The sequence below is a fragment of the Mirounga angustirostris genome, unplaced genomic scaffold, assembly GCF_029215605.1.
Source record: "Mirounga angustirostris isolate CCGP_5_RB_7025 unplaced genomic scaffold, mMirAng1.0.hap1 SCAF_1, whole genome shotgun sequence".
NCBI classification, from domain to species: domain Eukaryota; kingdom Metazoa; phylum Chordata; class Mammalia; order Carnivora; family Phocidae; genus Mirounga; species Mirounga angustirostris.
The window spans coordinates 113,025,274-113,040,168 of NW_026991709.1; the positions used below are offsets into that span (position 1 = coordinate 113,025,274).

The 14,895-nt window shown below is 39.1% G+C and overlaps 1 long non-coding RNA gene across 1 annotated transcript in view; it reads right to left on the bottom strand.

Moving 5' to 3' along the window:
* LOC123863743 (uncharacterized) overlaps positions 1 to 14,895 on the bottom strand; it is a 41,777-nt gene that overhangs the window by 9,406 nt on the left and 17,476 nt on the right. Inside the window, exon 2 of the long non-coding RNA XR_006795633.2 lies at positions 1,835 to 1,883. This is a non-coding gene — a long non-coding RNA (uncharacterized LOC123863743). The remainder of the gene's footprint in view (positions 1 to 1,834; positions 1,884 to 14,895) is intronic.

A 14,895-nucleotide genomic window follows, 5' to 3' on the forward strand; every position in this document is an offset into this window, starting at 1 on the left:
TAGACACTCAATAAATACTTATTTAATTGAATGAAATTGAATCCAAAAGCCGTGTAGACGCCCTACTTTAATGAGCAGGTGAAAATTGTTTCTAATTGGAAAAGCAGAGTATCAGCCGCAAGAACCCAAGGCTCGCCTTAAATTTTAACTAGCCATTGGGTGCCTGGGTGGCTCAGTTGGTTAAGCGACTGCCTTCGGCTCAGGTCATGATCCTGGAGTCCCAGGATCGAGTCCCGCATCGGGCTCCCTGCTCGGCAGGGAGTCTGCTTCTCCCTCTGACCCTCCCCCCTCTCCTGCCCTCTCTCTCTCAAATAAATAAATAAAATCTTTAAAAAAAAAAATTTTAACTAGCCACTTGCACTTGGAAAGATCCTCCCAAAGTACTTGAATTCAATGTGTGCTCTTAAATAGCTAGATAAACATGCCTGCTCAAGGTGGTTGTATTGTTTATTTGCTCAGGTAAACTAGTTTTCCTTGCCTTATTTTTTTCCCTTCTACCAAGAGGAAGGAAGAGAAACTATAATCCTGGTTTTTCTCTTCACCTGGATTTTCACAAATTCTAAATTAGGCAAAGAGAATTTGGACTATTTATTCTGTATTTTATCCCCATCTTCTATTGGCTCTAGTAAAAAGATCTACAAAAATAAAGAAACATGGAGCTCCAGTTGAGTTGGCCAAAGGGTATCAGTGACATAAAAATGCGGGAGCTTTAGTCCTGTCTTAATGCATCTCATTTCAACTGTCAAATACATCCAACTTCCAAACCAGGTGTCTCTGAAAACAGAAAGAGAGAGATAGAGAGCATGCACATTGTTTTGTTTATGTACTTGGAGAGAATGAAGTCTGAAAACACGTCAGTGTAGAGACTGACCTGTTACTTTTAAGTCTCAAATGACTTAGTGTCAATTATTCAGTTCAATAAATATTTGCTGAGGTCCTACTATATAGTAAAGATATTCTATTAGCTGCTGTAGGTAGATACAAAAGGGAGAAAGGTAAGGTACCTGCCTTAATGGAGTCCCATAATAAAGGTATGAGAAGACTATAGCACACAAATAACCACATAAAACAGAATATTCTGTAAATTACGGATGTTAAAGTCAGATGGACCTGAGTTTGAGCCCAACTCAGTATGACCCTGATCATACCACGTAACTCCTTAGAACCAAATTTCCATATCTAAAAATGCAGGCTCAATAATGATGACCTCTCCCTGTAAAGATTAAATGTACAACACACCTAAAGTATGCAGTGTAGCATCTAGGACACAGTTAAATGCCTTAAAAAATTGGGATTTATTAAATGGCCTGAACTGAGGGTTTTCCCAGAAAGATGGTAAATAAGATAGGCCTTGAAATAGAGACAGAGTATCACCAGGTCTACCTAGCTGAGGTGGGTAAAGGGACATTCATGTTCAAGGTTATATGCAGAGTTGGCATCATTAATCCCTAGTGTACTGTTGGCCTGGACCACCTCTCTGGGTGGTGCGCTGAGAGCAAAGGGAAGAGGGTTGAGGAAGAGGGAACTGATGGAAACTAAGAGAAAGCAGAGTCAAGCCAGGATTCCCTGCTGGCTATTTGCCCAGTGCGAGACAAGGGGAAATTTTGCTCTCCATTTGAGTAGCACCTTAGGAGTCCAAAGAGATTCATATCAGAGGAAGTGAGAAGGGTGTAGGGGTTGGGGAGCGTAATAAAGAAGAGATGATAGGAGAATTGAGGGTTAAACTGGATGGTGCAAGTGCTGAATCAGAGAAGGCAGGGGAGATCAGAATGGCTCTCAGATCTGCCCCCTGGACTCAGGGGCTGATAGGAACACGGGCAAGACACACACTTACTGGTCTGCCTGGACTCCGCCTTGGTCAGCAGTGTTCTGAATTTGAGGTGCTAGAGGCAAAGGAAAGGAAAATTAGTCATCTGCACGGCCTCCTGGAATTCTGTCTGAAGCCAGTTTAAATCTCCATCTACTACTAGGTTTTGGATTAGGGGAAGCACAGTATATGCTGCAACTGAGGAGCACAATGTATTATGGCCAGTTTGGAAGTATAGTATATTTTGCACCATTGATATGGGGCCAGTGCTAAAGAGAAAATAGAGCATATAATTGAAAACTCATGGAAAAAGTGAATACTCAAAAAAAAAAGTGAATACTCTAGTTTGGGAGATAAGCCCCCAAAAAGACATCCAGAGGTAGTAATGCTAAGAACATTGAATGTCAGGCTGAGGAGGTATATTTAATTCAGAAGCAAAGGGGACATTCTTGGATATTATCGAGAGGCATAAGGAAATAATCAGAGCTGTGTTTTTTGGAAATGGACCAGAAGGAAAAGAAACTGAAAAACTAGAGGCAGAGAAATGAGTTAGAAGGCGGTTAGAAGTGAAGTACTGCTCTAAACCCGTGGGGATGGAGATGGAAAGACAAATGTATGGAGGTAGAACAAACTGGAGATCATAGCTGGTTTGAGTGGGGAGCAGGGGCAGGGGTCATGTGCCAGGTGTGTCTGCAGCAGGTACAAGCAACGCCTCTGGAGTCAGAGAGACTTTTGGCCTATGCCTGGCCTTGGAACAGTTATGGAATTTCTGTGCCTCATTCTTTCTCATCTATCTAATTGACGTATTAACGGTACCTACTCAAATAGCATTATTGAAAGGATTAAATGAGCAAATACATGTAAAATGTTCGGAAAAGTATCTGGTATGCAGTAAGTAGCACATAACTCAGATATTTGGAGACTTTGAGCTTCTCCCTGAGAAATTGGTGGATATGGCGGTGCCACAAACTGAGAAAAGGAATATGGGAGGAAGAACATATTTAAATGGGGGTAGAGATGAGAATGTTTCAGGAGTCAGGTTGTCCAAACTCCACCCTTAGCCACACCATGGTGTAGATAACTCTGTCAGTTATCTAGTCTATGAGGGAAAGCTGATGAGAGAAAGCCAGAGAGAACAAGATAGAATCATCTAGATTCATCCTAGGGTGTGTTAGTAGGGTTAGCTTTTGAATGGGGAAGGATTGCTCCAGTCTCATAGACAATGTGGCTGTAGAGATGTTTCAAGGTCAAGAAGAGGACAGTTGAAGAGATTACTTTGGGTGACTTTAGTAATGAGAAAAGTTTAGGTCCTTTAGAAGCACAAAAGATCAGGAGCCGTGGTTGGCAACCTGAAGAGAGTGAGAAAATTTAGAAATAGTAGCTGAAGGGGTTGAAATAGTTACCTAGTGATGAATAAAAGTGTAAAGTCACCTGCCTATGGAATCTTTCAGCAAAATGTCTTCTTAGATTTCATTTTCCACATGGGTGATAAGTTTTAAAATTTAGATATTTTATGTCAACCATTTTTTCCCAGATGAATGCTAGCAATGCCACTTGGCCAAGTATTAAAAATGATTTTGGGCTTGCTGAAAGGCATGTGATGTGCCTGTGTGGGAGCTGAAAGGTGAAAGGTGTGTGTGTGTGTGTGTGTGTGTGTGTGTTTTGTTGTGTTGGGGATAATGGTGTGATGGTATAAAATAACACCATTCTCAGTGTTTAATTAACTTTGAGTTATGTTGAGTTTCCCTAAGTAACATCTACAAGTTTCTTAAAGATTATGTTATATAAATGATCAAACGAGTTACACATTAATTGACTTTTACAATAATGTATTGAGAAACCTGGTCTCACAAATTTTATCCTTCTGAACTATCCTTTCCTTATAATGTAGGAAACAGAACAGGGAAGAGTGAAACATCCTGGCTTTCTCTATGTATACTGACTAAGGCCCAAAACAGAAATCAGGGATCAACTCCATGTCACTATGGTTATTAGCACATGGAGTAACTGTTTGGATTTTAGCCTGATTCATATTCTAGGATGGCTTTCAGTATCCTGCAGAGTCAGCACTGTTCATTTTGAGGTGTTTTCCATCTACTTTACATGCATAATTGCTCAGCAACTGGTAGATTTGTTGAGTTCAATATAAGCAGTCTTAAGGCAAAGAGGCATCCCATGGGCACAAGATGATTTTCTTCAATTTCAGCCTGTGGTGTCTGGACCAGTTCTGGACTTCTGACTCGCACTGTGCTCAAAAACCTGCTAGATCTACATTTTCCCTTGGTGGGTTTTGAATGGTTCATTTTAGGGAGTTGATACTGTCCTGTGGGAAGATGGAGTGCCAGCCGGTTTTAAAAATGCCCCTGAACTTTCTGTGGTATCTTCGACAACCCATCCTAAGCAAAGTTTATTAGAGGGAACTTGGGGTCTTTTAAAATCCTGTAATATAATCCCTCTATTTAGCAATAAACATTGGTATACCACTTGGATACCACTGGTTAGATGTATGTGAACTCAGTGGGGTAATAGCAATGACCCCCTGGTATAGTAATAGTAATTATTTGAGTGCTCCCTATGTGCCAGAGAAGCTTCTAACCCTCACAAGCATCCTTCATGTTAGGTACAATTAGTCCCATTTTACAGTTGATAAAACGGGGTCTCTGAAAGATAAATCCCAGTAATCACACATCTAGTAAGTGATAAACTCTCTGTCTCATTTTAATAGATTAGTTAGCCTCTCAATAGGAAATAATGGAAAAAAGATTATGTGGCTCTAGTTTTGCAGGCTAGAGCCCATTTTAATTTACAGAAGATCGTGTCTCCCTCTCCATAATGCTCAAATGAGTACAATACCCCTTGTGAGGATACCTGAAAGTATTAGAGCTACAATAACATCATGTACAAAAGCTTAACCCTCAGTAGATTTCCTTCTGACCATATCATTGTGTGAGTCCTCAGAAATTAGAAGCACAAGCTATTTCATTTAAAAGGAGCTGTTATAATTTTAGACTAGGGTAAGATATTTTTAAACATTTTATCTACCCAGTTGCCTTTACTTAAATTCAGGAGTCATGTTTTCTGCTGTTATTGAACTCACCATCACGTCTAGCAAGTGAGAGGGTTCCAGGTAAGTTTTAAGTATACCCTACTCCCCTTTTCTCCAATATGCACACTTGTAGGCCACTTGCTATGGATTTACACCTGTCCCAGCTGTGGATCAAACTAATTCCTTGCCAAATAGAATTTGCATGGTTAGATGAATAATCTGATGTTTCAATAGCCATTCAAACCTTTTCTACCTGGTATCTTGGTATGACTGTGTACTTGGTTCTAGAAATTGGACTATTGCTTTGTTGATTGCATACATATCCCTTTCTTGTTGACCTCAGCCTCACTGCCTAGTTGGTTTCTCTCTGACCAGCTCGCTTCTGCTAGTCGTCCAGGTTCAAGCCTCATAATTGGTTCTCAGATATCTGTGGCAGATCTCTGACATGCTAATATCCTGCCTTACCTAGACCTACTTCACATTTTCCTGATTACAAGCCCTGTCTAAAGACTTACTATTGGCTCTGCCCCAGAGGGCACGTCCTATTCTGGTGAATTCCTCTTCATCTCTGAGTCTTGATTTGAAATAGACGATCTGATCTGAGTTGTAATTTTGACATGAATTGAAAGATAGACTCCCATTTTAGAAGTTTGTTCATTAGGATATTGAATTATGTTTTTCTTTGGAAAAGTCAAAGGCAGCTAACTGCCCTTCTCTTCTCAACAACCATGTGGTAGGGAAAGATGTGGCTACTCTTTCCCCTCAAAAAGAGGAAACTAAGGAAAAGATAGCTATGGCTATTTCAGATCTCTTACGCATGTAGATACACAATGAACATGGTCAACATGAGTCTCCATTAATAGAGTACCTCTCTATGCTTACCACAGGCTAGCCCCATGAGACCATCGAAATTATGCAAATTGAGGATAGAAGGAAATCCCTCCATAACTGATCTAAAAATCCATGAAGAAGCCCTACAACATCCAAACACAAATATTTCTTGAGCATTTTCAGCCAGACACTGTACTATGTGTGGGGCATATAAACCTGTTCTTTGCTGTGAAGAGATTGACCAACTTAAAGATTTGATAGTTCGTGGACCACCCGTGACATTCTACCCTGTAGTGCCATGTCATAAGGCAGAATGAGGAGGACGGCAAGGGATTATTCCCTTTGAAAACAGGCCATAAAAGTGTCTCTTTTATTGTCACACGTAGACTTTATGCCTGACATCTAGTGGCCACTCCAGGAATTACAGCACAGGATACCAGGCAATGAGTGTTGGTAAAGGAGGCACTAAAGATTTGAGGTAGCCGAAATGAAATTGCCTTCCCACGAGCTTCCTCTCACAGCTGGGGACGTACCACATATATTCTTCTTTACACCTCACTTCCCAAATACAATCCTAAATAATTATTTAATTTTGGAGCTAGAGGGCTCTCACCCAACTTTCATTTAATTATATTCTAACCATTGTATGAGGATATGAAGAAAAGCAAAACTTTACAATTTCTGACTTTAATGAACGTGTTAAGATCAACCTATTGGAAAGATGAATCCCTACCTGTTTACTTTGACTATGGTGTATCATTTTTACTTCTTGAAAAAAAAAATAGATATTCATTTACTAACCTACTTCATGGGGGATACCTTTACCGGTAAAATGGTGAAAATAATTACATTATAACTCATAAGCTTGCTTTGAAGATTTAAGGACTTAAGTCATGTAAATAATTTTTACAGTGCCTGAAACATAATAAGTACTCAAATGGCATTTGATAGTATTATTTAGGGGGGATTCATGATAATAAGCATTTTAAATACATGCACATTAGTGGCCTTATTACTTGTGAAGAGTATTATTCCCCTCCAATATTAAGGTCTACTTATTTAGAGAACTCAAATGTTATATGTGATATTCAGTGATCATAGAGATTCAAAGTTGAAGAGACATTCCCAATCTCTACTCCAGCCCTCTCATTTACACATAAGGACACATTGTGTGAAGTGTGCAAGTTAGCAAGGTTATGCAGATAGTTAAGGATGAGACTAGAATCTGGGTTTTCCCATGAAGTTCCATGTATTTACCAGTACCGCAAGTGGCTTATTTATATCTTCAAACCAATACTGACAAATGAATTTTCTCTCACAAGTGAAATGTGAGATGCTGGCTATGGGTTTGTATTATACAGGTATAGTAAAAAAAGTTTGGCACATTTTTACACATTAAAAAAATAATTTTGATAATATTACAAAAACAATTCTTACTCACTGTAGGAAAATTAGCAATATAGGCAAACAAAAGGTGGGACTAAAAAACCAACCGTGATCCATTTCTCAGACATATGTATATACATATATATATTTGTTATGTTCATTTATGTCCTTTTATGCTGTTCTATAAACAGGTGTACATATACTTCAACTAAAAGGTAAGTTTAAATTGTGCATACTGTTTTCTAATTTGCGTTGATATTCATCTATGGCATCATTTTTCTTGGTTGCCTTCTGTCTATTATATGCTATTATATGCTAATACCAAAATTATTTTAATTAATTCCTCTTTGAAATCAAATTAATGATCAACAAGGAAAATTAGGCTGTTGGAAAGCAGGAGGCCAAAGAGAGTGAGAGAAAAATTAGTGATGCTATTGAAAACCCTGTTTCTTCTCTCATTCTTTAGAGTTAGGCCTTTATGTGCCCACAAATGGTATCAGACAATTGAAGGAAGGCATGCCTTGATGCGGTATGGGTCCTGCTGGGAGAGAAAGTGGAGTGTTTGGTTGAGGGAATATTAAGTAATAAACTTGGAAATACGGGTTCTGTAAATGGCAACAAATGGAGTGTATTACAGAGTCCAAAGATGGAGGGTAAAATACCAAAGAGTAAGACGCCATATCTCCCCCTTGACGTGGGGCAAGCCCATATATCACTGAGTTTGAGCGTGGCTCTCAGTTCATATATGCCTGTGTAAATTTAATATTGGATTATAAATGTACACACTTTAAATATGCAGGCACGTCCCTTTCCGTAATTGTTTCTGAGAACCCAGCAGAGGGCTGACTGGCAGAGGCTTGGAGTCACAGATGTGGAGGCAGGGGCAATGCTGACTGAACTCTAAGACAGTGACTGCTCCAGGGTCTCATGACAGAAAAATTCTACACAAAGACTGTATAATAGAACACTGTATGTTAACTAACTAGAATTAAAATAAAAACATAAAGTAAAAAAAATTCTACATAAAGTCGGAACTCTAATTCTAAAGAGTCCATCACATTTCCACATTGTAAGAGAAAAACAAATAATAATGCAAAATTACATGAGACCGTGACAGGAGTCAGGGTAGAACTACCTCATTTCTTGTCTTTCTCTGAACCTAATTTTTTCATTTTCCATCCATCACATTTTCACAGTTGAGCAAAACTCTCTGTATGAAGGGATCTGAAAGTTTCCCAGCTCGCACTGTTGCTTTCTTTCTAGCATGCTCTTCTGCAGTTCTTTGCGACCCTTTTGAATCCAACATCCAAAATATATATTGTGTATATTTTCCTTATGAAGACATGTTTTTATCACTCAATAGTGCACTCCTCACTTTTTCTGCAATACTAATAGCAAATTATTGAGAACACTAGTAATGCTCTTCGGATCCTGCTGGGTGTATCCACAGGCGCTGCCTTTGATCCACATATCTGTCTTGTGTGCAGCCTGTCACAGTGCAAGTGAACAGGGGAAGCTGAGTGCCAAAGGCCCTGTTTGGGGACAGGCGCTCTGTGAATGTCCTGCCAGCCATGCCGGCCTTGCGGAATTACAGCATGGGTGGACTGTCAGGTCTGCACCTAGCACGCTGACAGGTGGAAAACACTGGAGAAAAATTAGCAGTTTGTGTCTTCCAGGAGGCAAAGGCATGAAACGCCTTGTTCTCTCCCTTTGGAGGAGCACTTCCTATTTCGGAAAGACAAAGGTCCAAATATTAATAGTCACAAAAAGAACACTATAGTTTACCCACCTCTGACATTTTTCTTAGTGCTCCAAGTTCAAATGTTTCTTCAATCTAAAAATAAAATTTTCTGGCCATTTTATAGAAAAAGTACAATACAATCACAGGTAAGGATTAGCTATACTGGCTAATAAAGAGTGTTTACTTAAAAACAACAACAACTCACTTATGCTCCATTGCTTCCTATAGTAGAAAGAGGCAGACAGCCCTGCTAGGGCAGCGTTTTAGAAATAGTGTTCACACCCATTCCAGTAGGCATTTCACACACTTTAATTCCTGTTAAAAACTTAATTAAATTGTATGACTTACTAGCTTGTGTTAAACGTTGGGAAAAGCATTCTGGAAAACCTACGCATTCTGTGTAAGACCCAGCCAGCTGTCTCAGAGGAAAGACTTTTGGTCTTGTGTGAATTTTGCAAACTACTGAATCGTTAACAGGCTCTTTGTTGGATGTTCTTATACTCTTAATAGACTCCACATCGCTTGAAAAAAAAAAAAAGTGGTGTTCTAAAGAAAGAAAAGGCAGCATGTATTTTGTTAAACAAATCAGCATAGTCAATAATGATATTCTTCTTTGATGTCTAACAGATTCTGCTACATCTCTGTAACTATTAGCCTATAAAGATATATTGTAACATAGTCCGCCTCTAATTTTACTTTCTCTGAAACCAACTGTCAACTGTATTTATCTCCATGCTTTCAAACCTTCTAGAAATGCACATCTTTCTGTGATTGCTTTTAAGAGCACAACCTTAATTCAGGCTTCCTACACTCCTCCGGTTTATGGTGATATTAAACTCAAGCAAATTCACTCATTGAAATCAATCTGGGGGAAAAAACCCACTGGTCTATAATTTAAGATTATTTGACTGTTCACTGGCAAACGATTAGATAGCATAATCATTTACTGGGCCTCAATCTGCATTTTCTAAAATACTCGTACCTACTACATGAGAGATGAGAATGGAGAAAGGAGAGAAAAATAGCAGCAAGACCAGACAGCCGAGCTGTTCTGCAGCTCTGTAGTTGCAAGTCTAATTTAAAATGCCTTCGGAGCGGCACCTGGGTGGCACAGTTAGCTGAGCGTTCAACTCTTGGTTTTGGCTCAGATCATGATCTCAGGGTTGTGGTATCGAGCCCCAGCGTCAGGCTTCACGGTCAGCAGGGAGTCTGCTTGAAGATTCTCTGTCCCTCTGCACCTCACATGCCCTCCCCCTCCCCCCCCCCACCCTAGGGCACGTGCTCTCTCTCTCTCAAATAAATAAATAAAATCCTAAAAAAAAAATAAGAAAATAAAATAAAATAATAAAATAAAATAAAATAAAATAAATGCCTTCGGAAAGACTGAAGAAGCCTGACTAACACAGTCATCTAAGGTATTTCGTATCTGTGCACAGTCACCCACAGTCACAGGTGTGGGTGCATGCACACTCGCACACACATACATACACACATACACTCCTTGCTACGAACTCATCAGGGAGCTCCTCCTTAATTTAGGCCCTAGCTTGCAAAGAAGTCAGTTGTTATTTCTCTTTCCTGACACTATTACATCAAAACAGTATCCAGGCATTAGACAGTATTTATTAGCTCGTAAGGCCAGAGATAATGATCCCATTCAATCAGAATGTATGAATAATTCAAGAGTCCCAACTTCACATAATTTCTGGCTCTACTTTTAAAACCAGTAAAAGAACTATTTGTATCATTTATTTATTTTTGGTGACAATGGGTAAAAGACAAAAGATGTTTTGTTGTGTGTATGTGTGTGTGTGTGTGTGTGTATGTGTTTCCTGGAAAGAGAGCCTCTTGGCTCTTTCATTTCAAACTGATCAAAGACAGTGTCAAAAAAAAAATGTATACATTTGTAAATATGTAAAAGCATGATACAAGGGGGATATACAGTTATTATTTCTATATATTCTTTTTTTTTCTAAGCTTTTATTTATTTGAGAACGAGAGAGAGAGAGGGCATGAGCAGGGGAGGGGCAGAAGGAATGGGAGAGGGACAAGCAGACACCCCGCTGAGCAGGGAGCCCAATGCAGGGCTTGATCCCAGGACCCCAAGATCATGACCTGAACCGAAGTCAGACATTTAACTGACTGAGCTAGGGGTTATTTCTATATAAATTTGTTGAGGATGTTTTAATCACTGTGAATAGTCACATATTATTTTACACAGGAAACAATTATAATTTCTATAAGACCATTGAAGCTATCATTTCAGGGGTCATTTCTGCAGTGTGCAATCTGAAAAGTACATTTGAAAGAGATGGACTCTAACCAGCAAAGAGAAGTTGAAGTAATTTAATCTTAGATGGACAATGTTGCTACTTCTTATTTTCTAACATAAACAGAAACAGGCAATGGAAGAGGGCACCATTTCCCCTCTACAGTAGCTCTGTCCTATAGCACTTTCTGTGATGAAGGTATGTTCGATATTTACAATGCCCAATGTGAAAGCCATTAGCCACGTGTGGCTACTGAGCACTTGAAATGTGACTAGTGCAGCCAAGGAACTGTATTTTTTTTAAGGTTTATTTATTTGAAAGAGAGAGAAAGACAGGGAGAGAGAGCGAGCAAGTGCACAAGCAGAAGGGGCAGAGGGAGAGGGAGAGAAAATCTCAAACAGACTCCACGCTGAGCAAGGAGCTCAATCCCAGGACCCTGAGATCAAAGCCTGAATCAAAACCAAGAGTCACATGTTCAACCGACTGCTCCACTCAAGTGCCCCCAAGGAACTGTATTTTAAATATTATTACTTTTATTTAATTTAAATATAAATAGCCACATGTGGCTAGTGACTCCCTGTTGGACATCATGGCCCTTAAGTCCTCAAGGAGAATGGCTATTGGATTATAAATATCAATAGATAGACATTATTATTAAGGTGTTTTTATCCTTCTTTTAAATTTACCATTTCTATTGAAACATTCACATTCTTATTACAGATTATCTAGGTTTTTGTGATTAATCCATCGTTCTTTTACCAAATCATTTGGCAAAATTGGAGTGAAACAGTGTTCCAACTGGTGCTTTTGGTAGGATGTACTCTAATGAATGGAATATGATACAACCACTGGAATGAATCCAGAAGAAGCAATAGACAAGTTAGAAAAGAGAAAGCTTTTATTTGTCCCTCAATGACTTAACAATAGGCAAAAAATGTATTATCGATTTAAAAGACCTTGGGAAGAAACTTTATTTGGGAAACATTCCCTATGAAAATACCTGGTCTTCAATAGGCTAATTAGCTTCTCTAAAAATATAAAATGACTATACTTTAGGAATTGATGTGGTGTTGATTGATACTTTTGTCTTTATTATACTCTTATAGTGGGTTTTTTCTCACCCCCACACAGAATATTCCGAAGAAGAGGAATCAGTAAAATAAAAATGAAAGGATAGGAGTCAGTGAGATCAATCAATATACCTACAAGGTTTTTTCGAAGTTTATATAAACAGCTACCAAATGCATTGTCTCAATCAGCTGTCCACAGAAGGAAGGTCATGATCAAATCCCAAGATACAGATGCATTTGTTAACTTCCAGATACAGTCCAAGTGTGTGCTTGTGCATTCATATTAGCCATTAATTAGGGCCGCTTGGGGGGACTTTAAGCTCTTAAACTGGATTAGTGAAAGTGATCAAAAGGACCAATTGAATTTTGTAAATTGGGTTTTACAAGATAGGGAGTAGACTTTGGAAAGGACTTCCTAAATCAGACATCACTGATTTCTTCATCACAGCCTTAAAATGAGGGCTATCATTAAGAGGATTTTGAGCAAAATCATCAACTTAATGTTGACACTATCTCCACAGTAGCTGAAATGTGATGTGTTGTACCAACAATTAGTATCAAAATTCTGGAAACAAAATCCAATGGCATTTATGATTTAGAAGATAAGTTTGAGACAGAAGTTTCTTTTCTCTATAATAGTGGCTGATTTAGAAAGAATCTCATTGTTATTCTTTTTTTTTTTTTGAGAATTTTATTATGTTAATCACCATACATGACATCATTAGTTTTTGATGTAGTGTTCCGTGATTCATTGTTTGCGTATAACACCCAGTGCTCCATGCAGAACATGCCCTCTTTAATACCCATCACCAGGCTAACCCATCCTCCCACCCCCACCCCCAGAACCCTCAGTTTGTTTTTCAGAGTCCATCGTCTCTCATGGTTCGTCTCCCCCTCCAATTCCCCCCCTTCATTCTTCCCCTCCTGCTATCTTCTTCTTTTTTTTTTTCTTAACATATATTGCATTATTTGTTTCAGAGGTACAGATCTGTGATTCAACAGTCTTACACAATTCACAGCGCTCACCATAGCACATACCCTCTCTGATGTCTATCACGCAGCCACCCTATCCCTCCCACCCCCCCCCCCCACTCCAGCAACCCTGTTTGTTGCCTGAGATTAAGAATTCCTCATATCAGTCAGGTCATATGATACATGTCTTTCTCTGATTGACTTATTTCGCTCAGCAAAACAACCTCCAGTTCCACCTACATCATTGCAAATGGCAAGATCTCATTCCTTTTGCTGGCTGCATAATATTCTATTGTATATTTATACACCACATCTTCTTTATCCATTCATCTGTCAATGGACATCTTGGCTCTTTCCACAGTTTGGCTATTGTGGACATTGCTGCTATAAACATCGGGGTGCAATTGCTGGGTTGTATGGTAGCTCTATTTTCGACTTTTTGAGGAACCTCCATACTGTTTTCCAGAGTGGCTGCACCAGCTTGCATTCCCACCAACAGTGTAGGAGGGTTCCCCTTTCTCTGCATCCCCGCCAACATCTGTCATTTCCTGACTTGTTAATTTTAGCCATTCTGACTGGTGTGAGGTGGTATCTCATTGAGGTTTTGATGTGGATTTCCCTGATGCCGAGCGATGTTGAACACTTTTTCATGTGTCTGTTGGCCATTTGGATGTCTTCTTTGGAAAAATGTCTGTTCATGTCTTCTGCCCATTTCTTGATTGGATTCTTTGTTCTTTGGGTGTTGAGTTTGATAAGTTCTTTATAGATTTTGGATACTAGCCCTTTATCTGATATGTCATTTGCAAATATCTTCTCCCATTCTGTTGGTTGTCTTTTGGTTTTGTTGACTGTTTCTTTTGCTGTGCAAAAGCTTTTTATCTTGATGAAGTCCCAATAGTTCATTTTTGCCCTTGCTTCCCTTGCCTTTGGCGATGTTTCTAGGAAGAAGTTGCTGCGGCTGAGGTCGAAGAGGTTGATGCTTCTGTTCTTCTCTAGGATTTTGATGGACTCCTGTCTCACATTTAGGTCTTTCAACCATTTGGAGTCTATTTTTGTGTGTGGTGTAAGGAAATGGTCCAGTTTCATTCTTCTGCATGTGGCTGTCCAATTTTCCCAACACCATTTGTTGAAGAGACTGTCTTTTTTCCATTGGACATTCTTTCCTGCTTTGTCGAAGATTAGTTGACCAGAGAGTTGAGAGTCCATTTCTGGGCTCTCTATTCTGTTCCATTGATCTATGTGTCTGTTTTTGTGCCAGTACCATACTGTCTTGATGATGACAGCTTTGTAATAGAGCTGGAAGTCTGGAATTGTGATGCCGCCAGCTTTGCTTTTCTTTTTCAACATTCCTGTGGCTATTCGGGGTCTTTTCTGGTTCCATACAAATTTTAGGATTATTTGTTACATTTCTTTGAAAAAAGTAGATGGTATTTTGATGGGGATTGCACTGAATCTGTAGACTGCTCTAGGTAGCATTGACATCTTCACAATATTTGTTCTTCCAATCCATGAGCATGGAACATTTTTCCATTTCTTTGTGTCTTCCTCAATTTCTTTCATGAGTATTTTATGGTTTTCTGAGTACAGATCCTTTGTCTCTTTAGTTAGATTTATTCCTAGGTATCTTATGGTTTTGTGTGCAATTGTAAATGGGATTGACTCCTTAATTTCTTGTTTTTCTGTCTTGTTGTTGATGTATAGGAATGCCACTGATTTCTGTGCATTGATTTTATATCCTGCCACTTTACTGAATTCCTGTATGAGTTCTGGCA